A 12,471-nucleotide genomic window follows, 5' to 3' on the forward strand; every position below is an offset into this window, starting at 1 on the left:
ATATACAAGTTGTTGTTATCATTATTTCTTTGAAAACCAATCTTTACCAAGTTGTTATGAAGTCTTTCATAGCAAGCTTTGGGAGCTTTCTTGAGACCATACAACACATTGTGTAATTGACAGACCATATCCTTTTTTCTAGGATCCACAAAACCTTTAGGTTTTTCTATGTAAACTTCCTCTTCAAGAATTCCATTCAAGAACACATATTTTATATTTGTTTGATAAACATTAAATCCTCTATGTGCAACATAAGAAAGTAAAGTTCTAAAACCTTCTAATATTTCAATAGGAGAAAAAGTTTCACCATAATAAATACCTTCTTCTTGAGAATAACCTTTTCATACTAATCATACTTTGTTTATGGAAACTTCTCTATCTTCATTCAACTTATTTCTAAAAACCCACTTTGTGCCAATTACATTTTCATCCTTGGGTTTAGGAACAAGAGTCCAAGTATTTTTTCTCTCTATTTTTCTATCTCTTCATTCATAGCTTCAATCCAACTTTCATTATCCAAAGCATCTCTCATTGATCTAGGTTCAAATTCAGTAAGAAAACATGTACCTTTCAATTTATTTCGTGTCATTGTACCATCTGATTTGTCTCCAATGATCTAATCAAGTGCATGGTGCCTTCTTCCCCTAACCTCTCCTTGATCTTCTTTATCAAGCTTGGGTCCCACTATCTGTGACTCAGGTCCATCAGACTCAGTCTCTTCTTCACTCTTTTGCATAAACTCATCAATTCTCACATATGCACTTTCTATGATCTTATGAGTGGATAGATTCAAACATTTATATGATTTACTTTTTCTGGAGTATCCTAGGAATATTCTTTCATCACCTTTGACATCAAACTTTCCTATCCTAGACTCTTTTAGAATATAACATTTTCTACCAAATACTTTCAAGTAACCTACATTAGGTTTGTAGCCATACCATAGTTCATAAGAATTTTGATTTGAGTCTTTCTTTAGTTGTACTCTATTCAAGGTATGCACTATAGTAATTATTGCTTCCTTCTAGTATTTGATTGCAACACTCTTTTCTATCGTCAAAGTTCTTGCACAATCCATGATGGATCTATTCTTCCGTTGAGCTATACCATTCTATTGTGGTGTACTAGGGGCCAATACTTGTCTCTTAATTCCTCTTTCAATGTAGAATTCATTGAACTCATTGGAAATGAATTCATCACTTCTGTGTGACCTCAAATACTTCAGCGTCTTTTCAATTTCTTTCTCTACTCTTGCTAGATACCACTTAAACTTTTGAAATGCTTCAAACTTTTCTTTTAGATACATTATAGTCATCATTCTAGAATAATCATCAACAAAAAGAATAAAATACTTATCTTTGCTATAGATTTCTATTCCAATAGGTCCACATAAGTCTATATGAACCAACCCCAAAACTTCTTCAGAATGATATTCCTTGATTTTGAAACTTGTCTTTCCCATCTTACCAATTTGACAATTTTTGCATAGGCCCATATCTCGTTTCCTCAAGCTAGGAATACCTCTCACCTTTTTTTTCTTTCTTATCTTGATTAGATTATCAAAGTCCACATGACATAGCCTTTTATGCTATAACCAACTTTCTTCTACTTGAGCAATGAAACATGAACTTTCACTAAGATCTAGGTAGAAATATTACCTTTGGTTTGTTTACCAGACCCAACTAGATTTCCTTTTCCATCTAGTAGCTTGGCCTTCCCATTCAAAAATTCCACCTTGAATCCAATTTTATTCAACTATACCACACTTAGTAGATTATGATTTAGTCCTTAAACCCAATAAGAATTATCACATCTAAGTTCATTGGTTACTTTCCTTTATGCAACATGGTTCATTGTTTCCAAGTCTCACACTTCCACCATCATAATGTTCCATATGTTCAAAATTTATTTTGTCACCAATCATATGATGTGAGCAACCACTATCAATAATCCATGTATCATTTTTGCCAACATGAGAGATAAGTGCCATTTTATCTCCTTCCTCATTAGATTCATCTTTCACGACAATATATACCATTTCATCATCTTCACTACTATCTAAATATTTAGCCATAAAACAAGATTTCTTACCTTTGTCTTTTTATTATTTGGAGTTCTTGAAATCCTTCTTGCCTCTGTACTTGTTGTTCTTCTTTTCATCCTTTTCTTCTCTATTTGGACATCTTGCAGTAATGTGTCCAACTTCTTCATAAGAGAAATTGATCAAAGGAATTTTACCTTTATACTTTCCTTTGCCTTTGGGATACCTTCTTGTAAGAAATGCTTCAATGGCTTCAAGATTACTATTAGAACTGTCTTCCTCTTCACTTTCATATTGTTTTCTTTTATACTTTTTATCTTTCTTCTTGAGTGATACCTTGGCTTCAAATGCAAACTCAATATTACTAGAACTAGGAGTATAATTATCATAGATATCTAGTTCAAATGTAGTTAATCTTCCAACTAGAGCATCCAAAGTTATCTTGTCATTTGGATCACATCTCATCTCTTGAATAGCAGACATTGTAATTGCATAGATAGGAAGAAGGGTTCTAAGTACCTTGCTTACCACTATCACATCTTTAATTGTTCCTCCTGATGGTCTTATTTTCCACAATGCAAAAAAATCTCCTAAAAATATGTATGAAAATTTTGATAGATCCATATGTACCCCACAGATTAGGGTTTGGTCTTTTAAAATTTTTTTAACCCTAAGAAAAACCCTAGTAAAACCAAATTTATGCCCTAAGTGGACCTTTTTTGGTCATATGCCTTTACTTTGAAAAATGATTAGGAGAATCATTTTGAAAAGGGTATATACTTTCGGGAAGCCTTTTAAATTTTTCTTTTATAGTTTCATTTTTCTTGAATTTGTTTCCTACCATCAGATCTTCTTTCAAATCTATGGTGGTCATCATGTCACTACCAAAAGTTATAGGGTTTTTATCCTTTGTGACATGGTGACCATCACAAAATAGGAACACGATGAGATCAAATTCTAAAAGACGGGCACTAGGATTTTTATTTTTTTGTGAATTTCAATGGCATGATGGGATGTCAAAAATGTCAGACATCATAAAAAGTAGTAGTTGGAGCATGCTTTATTTTATGATGTCGAGTTTTGTGAAGTCATGGTGGTCGCTGTCACCATTAAAAAAAGTAGGAGTTCCACTAGTAGCGACATGGCAACCTCCTGCAAAACGAAAATATGGTGGGCAAAAAGGGAATATGGTGCCAAAAAAAATTCTTATCACTACCATAACAAGAACATGTGTTATTTCATGGTGCCAAGATTTTGTCAAGGTTAAGGTGGTCACTATGTCACCATTGCAATTTGTAAGAGTTTTTCTAGTAGTGACATGGTGACTTACCAAGAAAATGGAACACAACAAAATCTACACTAGTGCTGAAAGGTCTTCTCATCATCAATGAGTTGCTTGATCATTATGGAATGATAGAAGTAATGAATGGAGTAACAATAATGAGAACGTGCATATTTTATGTGCCAGATTCTTGAAAAGAATGTGGTGGTCACTATGTCATGACCGAGAAATGTGATATTTATGCTGATAATGACATAGCAAACTCCCATGAAATAAAACACCGTGGGACCTAATTTTGAAAGAACATCGCCAAAAAGGATTAATAGTTGTAAAATAACTCTGCTAGTGTATCAAGAGAAATTTGATGTCACATGCTATGTGGACCCACACTCATAAAAATATGCACGTTGATTAAAGCCATCATATTGAAGATTCATCAATGATGGTCGTGTTGTCACTATGGAAACCTACTTGTTTTTTAGTGGACGTGACATGGTGACCAAAGGAAAAACAAAAGGACCCACCACAGTTGCATTAAAACACTTGTGGAATACACATCATCAGATGAGGGAAGAATCAATAATGGTCACTCTGTTGCATGCAGAAGTTGCTTGATGTTTATGCATAGTGATGTAGCGAGAGTGTGACACATGTACATACATGCTAGTGGGTCTAGATTGAGATGCCTATCATAGAGAGAAAGGATTACATGGAGAAATTTTATTAGATTGACTACCAACCTAGCAAGTGGAAAGTGAATCATTTACAATTTTGTTCCTAGATTGTTAGATTTATTTTGAAATTGATGAAATCTTTTAAAAATAGAAGGTGATGCCACCCTATTTCTCCTTACGATTCATTTATGAAGATTGAAGGCTCCCCATGTGAACCAAAAATAGAGTATATTGCAAAGATTTCACCATTTCTTCTTTACACAAACAAATTTCAAACTTTCAGTGAGCTTAGAGCCATTGAAGAATTGTGCCTGTTTGATTAGAGTGCAAAAGGATTTCTAGTGTTCATAGTGTATTCCATAAGTTGTAGTGAAAGAGTAGCCAAAATCCAAGTATGTTTCTAAATTCACCATATACATTGAAGCATTATAGTATTCTACAAATTTTATCCATCATGCCTCCAAAGAAAGTATTCTTGGGATAGGTAGATTATGCTAACAGAAACATACATGATGGCCTTTTTGAATTATTGCCTGAATCTACAATTGAGTATGCCCAAATGATAAAGCTAATTTTTGTGAACCCTAGGCTCAAGATTATGGATGGTTTGTATGATAGAGGGAATTGGGTTAGAGGTGCCACCACCAGTAAAATAGGGCTCCATCTTTTTAAGAAGTAGTTTTTAGAAAGGAAATTGTTTTCTTCCCAAAGGAACATTTGGAATTTTGATTTGGGAAAACTTGTGGTCCCTAGTCTTTTTATGGATTCTAGCCTATCAATGGCCATTGCCCAAAATTATGACCCAATAGCTAGGATAGTGAGAATAATGGATGGTGAATGCCTGGTCAGAATGAGTCCTGAAGAAATTTGAGAACTTTTTGGTTTAGAACCATTTTTGGATTATCATATACCCATTGACCTACCAAGACTGGAGAAAGAATATTTATCTAAGAAGGACAAGATTGGGTAGGGTGCACTGAGGGTACACATAGGTTCAGTTGGAAATTTTATAGCAGTCATAGCATCTACTAGGGAACCTTTTAAAAAGGATTTTTTCACTTCCAGGGCCATAGAAATATATATGACTCTGTGTAGGGTTTTTGGTGAGGATGAAGAAAATTTTGTGCCAATAATATTTATGTATATGTTGATTCAAATTTCCTCTTTTGGTGTTGATATTATTTTTGATTTTGCATCCTACTTGGTGGAGGAAATTCATATAGGTTTAGTTGGAATTGTGAAGGGGAAGGTGGAAAAAACTTTTGGCCATTATTCACTGTTAATGCACATGTTCCTATTTTAGGGGGTTACATATTTTGAAAAGGAAATGATTTTAAACTAAAAGTATGAAGAAGAAGATTTGCCAGTCTAGTTGTAGAGTGCAGACATGACCTAGGATGTAGGGGAGGCCAATTTTTTAGGTTTGATAGGTACTTTGCATCAAGGCTAAGATGCCTCATATTAAGGGATAATCCTAGAATCCCCAAGGAATTGATGGATTTTATCAAACCCATGGATAATCCTTCTAATTTGAAAGTATCATATAATTGTGTAGATATCATACCATACTTTGTTTCAACTATTTTTAGAGTTTATGGTTTCCAAGGGACTCCCCATGTATTGCCCTACCAGGTGCCTTTGAAGGTAGGGATAGTTGAGATGTTGTGGCAACTAAGAGGATTGAAGGAAGCATATTTGGTTAGAAGAAATAGAGGCTCAATTTTCCCCACTTGTACTATAGCCCACCATTTCATAATTACAAAAGGTGGATGGTTGTTTTTGTATAAATTCTTGGATCAATACAAGATGGTTGTATCTCATCCCCATTTTTGTGACACTAGGGGATTTTTTGATATGTGTAGACTAAGGGCTAAATTTGGCTCCAAAAAACATGAGTTTTATTTCCCTAAGGATATAATAAGGAATTAGTTCTCTATGAGTAGGAGATCAAGAAAGAAAAATGGAGAGTTTTTTCTAGAGTCTTGGAATTCATTCATTGTTTTGATAATAATTACAAGCCTCTAAATGATGCAAAAATAGAGTCAAATAGAATAAATAAACTCATGATTACTTTTTCTAAAATCATGGAGGCCATGAATGAAAAGAAACATTTTTTTATTAATTCTTTTCCAAAAAGAGCTAGGGAGGTTATGAGGAGATTGACATTCACTCCTATGATAAGAACATGGCAGTTGGTTTTCCAGAAGAGACTTGGCTATAATTTGATTTAGAATAAAAGGGTCATTGTGGATAAAGGAAAATAGGTAATGGGATCAACCAATGTTGTTCTTGAGGAAAGACCTAATGAACCCTTGCCCAAGAGGCAGAAAATAATAAAGGAACAAACACCTCACTTGAGGAATATTCACCCACACAATCCCCACTATAATTAGGAGATGAACAACTTAGTAGAGAGCAAAAGGAGTAATTGAGATATCAAGGGGGAGTGTTCATCACTCGGGCAAAATTAGAAGAGGGAAATCCATAGGAACCTCTAATGCCGAGCTGAGAATTAACAGTGGTAGGTTATAGAGGAAAGGAACTAGACCCTATGATTGAATAGGCTAGTCATGAGTTTATATCTGATGACAATTTTGTTAAAACTAGAGCCTTCTACCAATTTTCATGGAGAGTAAACATGGGAAAGTTTGAGGAGAGGTGCAATAAAATGATAACAAAGCATCCATAAATGGAAGAAGTAGATGCACAAAATCAAGTTAAAGAAGAAATGATGCAGGAATTTAAGAACCTAACCCTTGAAGAGGGGATACAAATGGTAAGAGTGTCTGGTGTTTTGTTGCTATCAAATTGAGATATAGCCGATGCCTTAGGTTTTAAGTCTATTGTAAATAGAATAAGTATAGAGGATTAGGAGAAGAAATAAATAAAAGGTACTAAATTCAATGAGGACCAAGTTGCATTGGTCATTTGGTTAGTAAGGAAAAGATCTAGGAATGGCTCTTCCCAACCTAATCATACTAGATTAATAGCCAACTTGATTGTGAAGAGAGTGGAAGAAACTACTAGTGTAGAAGCTATACATTTGGGTGTTGGATTATCCAAAAAGAGATGAGAAGGCAAGGTTGGAACTACAAGATAAGTATGAAAAGGTTTTGGAGGCATACAATAAAGAAGTTCAAAGGATAATTGAACTTGAAAATAAAGTGATGGGATGGTCCACTAGGCCAAGGATTACCTACCCTCATCCACTAGTGGAGCCTTTCAAATCCACTCCTCTCATTGAGATACCAGATACACCATAGAGGCCATAGTATTATAATACAAAGGATTTTGAGGAGGAAAAAAGTAGACTATGGGCATTGCATGTGGAACTGGAAGTACAGTGTGAGGATAAGCCGAGGAAAGGCCTCATGTATTTGGTTGATAAAGTTAATTGGCCTTCATTATATGAACAATTGGCAAAAACAATAAATGTGTGGAATGAGATAAAGGGAAATGGTCAAGCCTTAAATTCAGTTGTAAATAAATGGATTAAGAGGAGTAAAGAGGTCACCGTTCTATGTTTTTCTATGATTTGTTCATGTAATCAGCATATAGAGAAAACTTTTGATATTGTCCATGACCTCTCCAATTTTGATGATAGGAAAGTTGAGTTGCAAAAGAGGATTGTTAATTACTTGGATAAATATAAGAGTTCCAAATTTGATTTATTCCCACGTGCTATAGATAGAAAGAAAAGATTGAAAAATAGAGAGGAATGGACCCAAGAAGTGAATGAATTATTCTGTTTAAGAATGAATAGAGTCATTAATGAGAAAGGACATGCATGGTGGGTAGCGACAATTGAGGAAATTGTAAAAGTATAGTTATTCTTTGATTCTTTGAGAAGAGACTTTGCTAAAATTGATAAAAGTGTTGAATATATAATTAAGAAGAACAATATATTTTACAGTTTGATTGGCCAAATGACACCCTTTCTGATAAGAGGATGACAGATATCACTCATAGTGAATAGTTTGAAGAAGTTGAAACTGATGATAATGAGATGGAATAGGATGAGGTATAGATTATTGAAACATCATCAAGAAATCAAGGAGAAAAAGAAGAAAAAAATGAGCAACCAATTGCAATTGTAGGCATAGAAGTCTAGACTAATGACATGGAAGAAGAGGAAATAAAAATAAATGTTGTTTTATTATTTCATGATGATATTAATGGAGATCCTTGAGTTGAAGTGAGCTTGCATGAATCAAATCTAGAAACATTACCATCAATTCCATTAATCACATATTTTGAGGACCCACAACAACAATAAGGCCAATCATCAACTTTTTCTTCAAACAAAGAAAGTAACAATAGATGTAACAGAAAAATGGTCCCACAAAGGAATATTATGATGTAAATTTTTTCTCGTTCCACATTTCTTTGTCTTTGTGATAGTAATGATATAAATATTTTTTCCTAAGGACAACTATCAGTTCTCTATATACCTGAAGCTTATTGCATCTCACTCTATGTAAGTGAGATCCCAAGGTTAGAGAAAAGGTCTGAGAATTTTGTATAATTTTAGTTTTGTTCAAAAAGTACAGTCAGTCCACTTATGTGTAGTTTTTTTTTGTTTATTTTCTAGCTTTGTAATTTCTTGATATTTTCATATCAATGACAAAATTAGCAATATATTCAGAGTTTCATTGAGTTTCTATTGGTTATTGTATTAGTCTTTTGAAAGGATAATACATAAGGGCATTTACACTACATCTATGTTATCAATCTCTGTCTCCATTTTATGAATTTTTTACTTTGAGATCAATTAAATAAGGTTTAATTGATTGAATGCAATCTAGATAAGTTGTATATTGATTATATTGTTTCTTTTAATTCAAGGAATTAAGGAAGTGCTTCAATGAATCAGTGGGATCTATAAGTTTATAAGAGGGATATTTCATAAGAATGGGAATTGGTGATTACAGTTGATATAATTCATTTACAAGTTATTTGAATTAGATCCCCTGCTAATAGTTGACTCTATGTAATAATGGATAAGGTGCTAGTCATATAAATGAGAGATAAAATTGAAGTGAATTCTGCTACATGTACCCAAATTATATTCAAATCTAAATCAATCAAATGTTGTATCAAGTGAATAAGGGTGGTCATCATCTAAATCTATGGGATTTATGAGTTATTGTTAGCTGCTATAGCTCATCTTTATTTCACATATATTAGAGAAATCGGACCACATCTATTTTTTCTAGGGATTAAGGGTAAGAGTTAAGAAGATATTTGAATCCCTAAGGTACTCTGACCTTGGTCTTGTAGAGCTAGAAGTCTATGAAGCAATTGTGCTTTGTTAAGTTGGCCCAGAGACATAGTTTATTATGCTAAATATGAACACTAGCTACCTCTAGGTATAATAAATTTTGTTTTTTGATGGTAGTAATAATCACTATTAAATCAAGAGCCAACACCTCCAGAGGCTTTGATAGCACTTACACTAGCTTTGATCATCTCAACATATTTTGTAATGTTTTCATCCTGTCTTACTTTCATCTGATCAAGCTGACCTCTCAATCTTTCTACCTTGGGTCTTTTATGTTATCATCACCTTAATAGATATCCTTTAGTTTGGTCCACATATCATGAGTAGTAGCACAACCTTTGACCTCATCAAACTCAACATAGTTAAGAGCTGATGCAATGTCAATCATCATGATGTTATAATTTTTCTTTTGAACAATCTCCTCCATAGTCAATATTCTAGTACAAGCCTTGTAAGCATTTTCCAAATATTTCTGTCATGTCCTTGTTTTAAGATAGAATTTTAATAATAATTAGATAATAAAATGTTATTAAATAAATAATGGTAATCAAGTTATATTGAAACTAATACTAAAATATAAAAAATAGGAAATAATCATTATTTAATCTATATTATCAATGAAATAATATTTAGTATGATATTTTAAATAATTAAAATATAATAAAATCAAAATTAATGAATAAAGAAATAAAATTAAATACAAGAGACAATATTGTAGAAAGTATGTTAACTTTATAAATAGAATTTAATATCAAATAATAATAAACACAAATAAGTAAGTAAATAAATAATATAACATAGAATAATATAAATTAACTAAATCTAATGAAAAGTCAAGATATATTTAACAAATAGACATGACTCCTTAAAATTAAGATATAAAAAGGAGGAGAGTTTATTTTAGAGAGTAGGAAAAAAGAAGAGGAGAAGAGAGGAGTTCAAAAAGTAAAAATGGAAGAGGAAAGTAATATGAAGAAATTAAGGAAGTAACTTTCTAAAAAGGTGTCTATGATATTGAAAGGATGTGAACCTTCAAAAGGGTCATGATTATGAATAGTTGTGACTCTTTAGAAATGTTGTAATTATAAAGTATTAGGATATTTCCAAAGCATTTTAATTATGAAATGTTGTGACTTTTTGAAAGGATTATAACCATGAAGTGTTGTGAAAGGTTGTGACTCTTGGAAAAGAAGAAACAAAAAGTATATTTTTCTTATAATTAGAAAATAAATAATTTCAGAAAGAAAATATAGAGTTGAGATAATCTAGAAGGACTAATTCATTGAAGGACCAACTAATGATATGACCACATGGACCAAGCAAAGAGGAAGGTGAGAAAGGTATGTTTATGGCTCATATTTGTTTAATTATGTTTATAAATTTATTTATATTAGTTAATCATACCTGTGGATAATTTATGCATATACATATGTATATGTAACATTGTAATTTGAAATGGATAACACATGACTTAATGGTTAATGTTTTAAGATCAAGATAGTCTCCTTTTAGGGAAGACAATGATCTTAATATGGTTAATAGCTTAAGATCAAGAGAGTTCCTTTGGGAAGAGAGTGATCTTAATATGGTTATAAGGTCAAAATATTCTATAGATGTTAACATATGCATATGTGTCAAGGCCCCTAGATAGAGAACGTCTCTTCTAGGAAGGACCTTAAAGGGAGCACTACATAGAAGACAAACAAGTAACCAAGGATCTGGAAGGATCCTCAAAAGGGTTATTGATCCCAATGTGGAGATGTCTTTAAGGTTGGGTTAGGATAGATGGTAGAATAGTGAAATATATTTTATTATTGTATAAATTCTAACTTTGGTTTTGTAGGTATTAATGTCCTTGTTAGTGGGATTTAAAATTTCAAACTTGAATCACTGATGGTTTCCAAGTGCAATTTCATAAGTTCTTGCCATGTCTAGAAGCTATCTTTGTTCAACTTGGAAATCTCTCTTTTGTAAGACATCCTGATCTTTAGCTTAGGTCCTTGAAACCTTCTCTACAAGAACTAAAAGCCATAATACCAATTTTTGGAAACATAAGAGTAACTAAGAGGGGAGGGGTGAATCAATTATCACTAAAATAAATCCCAGATCCCTTAGATGTCATAATATAAACTTCACCAAAAAATACTTATGCTCAGTAAACACACATGCACTTAGTTAGTACTAAAAATCTATTGTAACTCAATAAATGCTTAATATGAAAATCCTAAGATATTTTTTGTGATTAACCTTACTTAACTTAGTTGCATACACATAAAAAAACAACATGAACACAAGAGTCACCAAGATTTTAACATGGCAACCCAATTTGGGAAAAATCACCAATTGCAACTAGTTACTATTTTTGACTCTTTTAAAGTGAGCTCTATTAAGAGCCAAACCTATTAAAAGTTACAAAACACATTTTTAGGTACAATTATATTAGAGGATTTAATCACCCTATTAAGAGTGGCCTTGTTAGAGGTCTTTAAACACTTTAATCTAGAAATGTCACCTTCTTAGAGGATTTACAAATAACTATTAAGCTAACTCTGTTAAGAGATTTAGATCACTACTACAATAGTTAGAGAGTAACAATGAGATGATCTAATTTATGATGCAACTAAATTTCTATTTACAAATCTCAATTCTAGCTTGTATACTTGATCCTTTCTAATTGAATGTATCTTTGTAGCTCCACAAGTATGTTTTGCTTATCCTTAAAATTTGCTTCCTCTTAGGATCTTCTATATTTCAATTCACTTCCTCTCATTCAATCCTCAACTTGACCTTTTTCTATACCTTAAACATTATCAAGTTGATTTGAATACAACTTTGATTAATTAATATTCATCTCCTCAGTTGGGTAGAACCAAAAAACAAATCTATTGAGCTCAATATGCCAAAAAAAGAAAATCCTTTGTTAGCCAACCCTACTCAGTAGACATTAACTTAGAAATGGTTTTCTTGTGTTAACCAAGTAAACTCTATTAACACTACATCTTAACAAGCTTTCTTTGGTAACCAAGTGAGCTTGGTTAACATTGGTTCCAACCAAAATTTTCTTCATTAACTAAATTAGAATTGGTTAACACTCATCTTTTTTGAACTTCCCTTTGATGCCCAAGTGAACTTTGTTGACACTATCTTCTAAACTTGGCAAACTCTAGAATGCTTGATAGACACAAGAGACTAT

This window comes from Cupressus sempervirens, chromosome 4 (genome assembly GCF_028749045.1).
Source record: "Cupressus sempervirens isolate cs-2001-9-10 chromosome 4, ASM2874904v1, whole genome shotgun sequence".
Classification (NCBI taxonomy): Eukaryota; Viridiplantae; Streptophyta; class Pinopsida; order Cupressales; family Cupressaceae; genus Cupressus; species Cupressus sempervirens.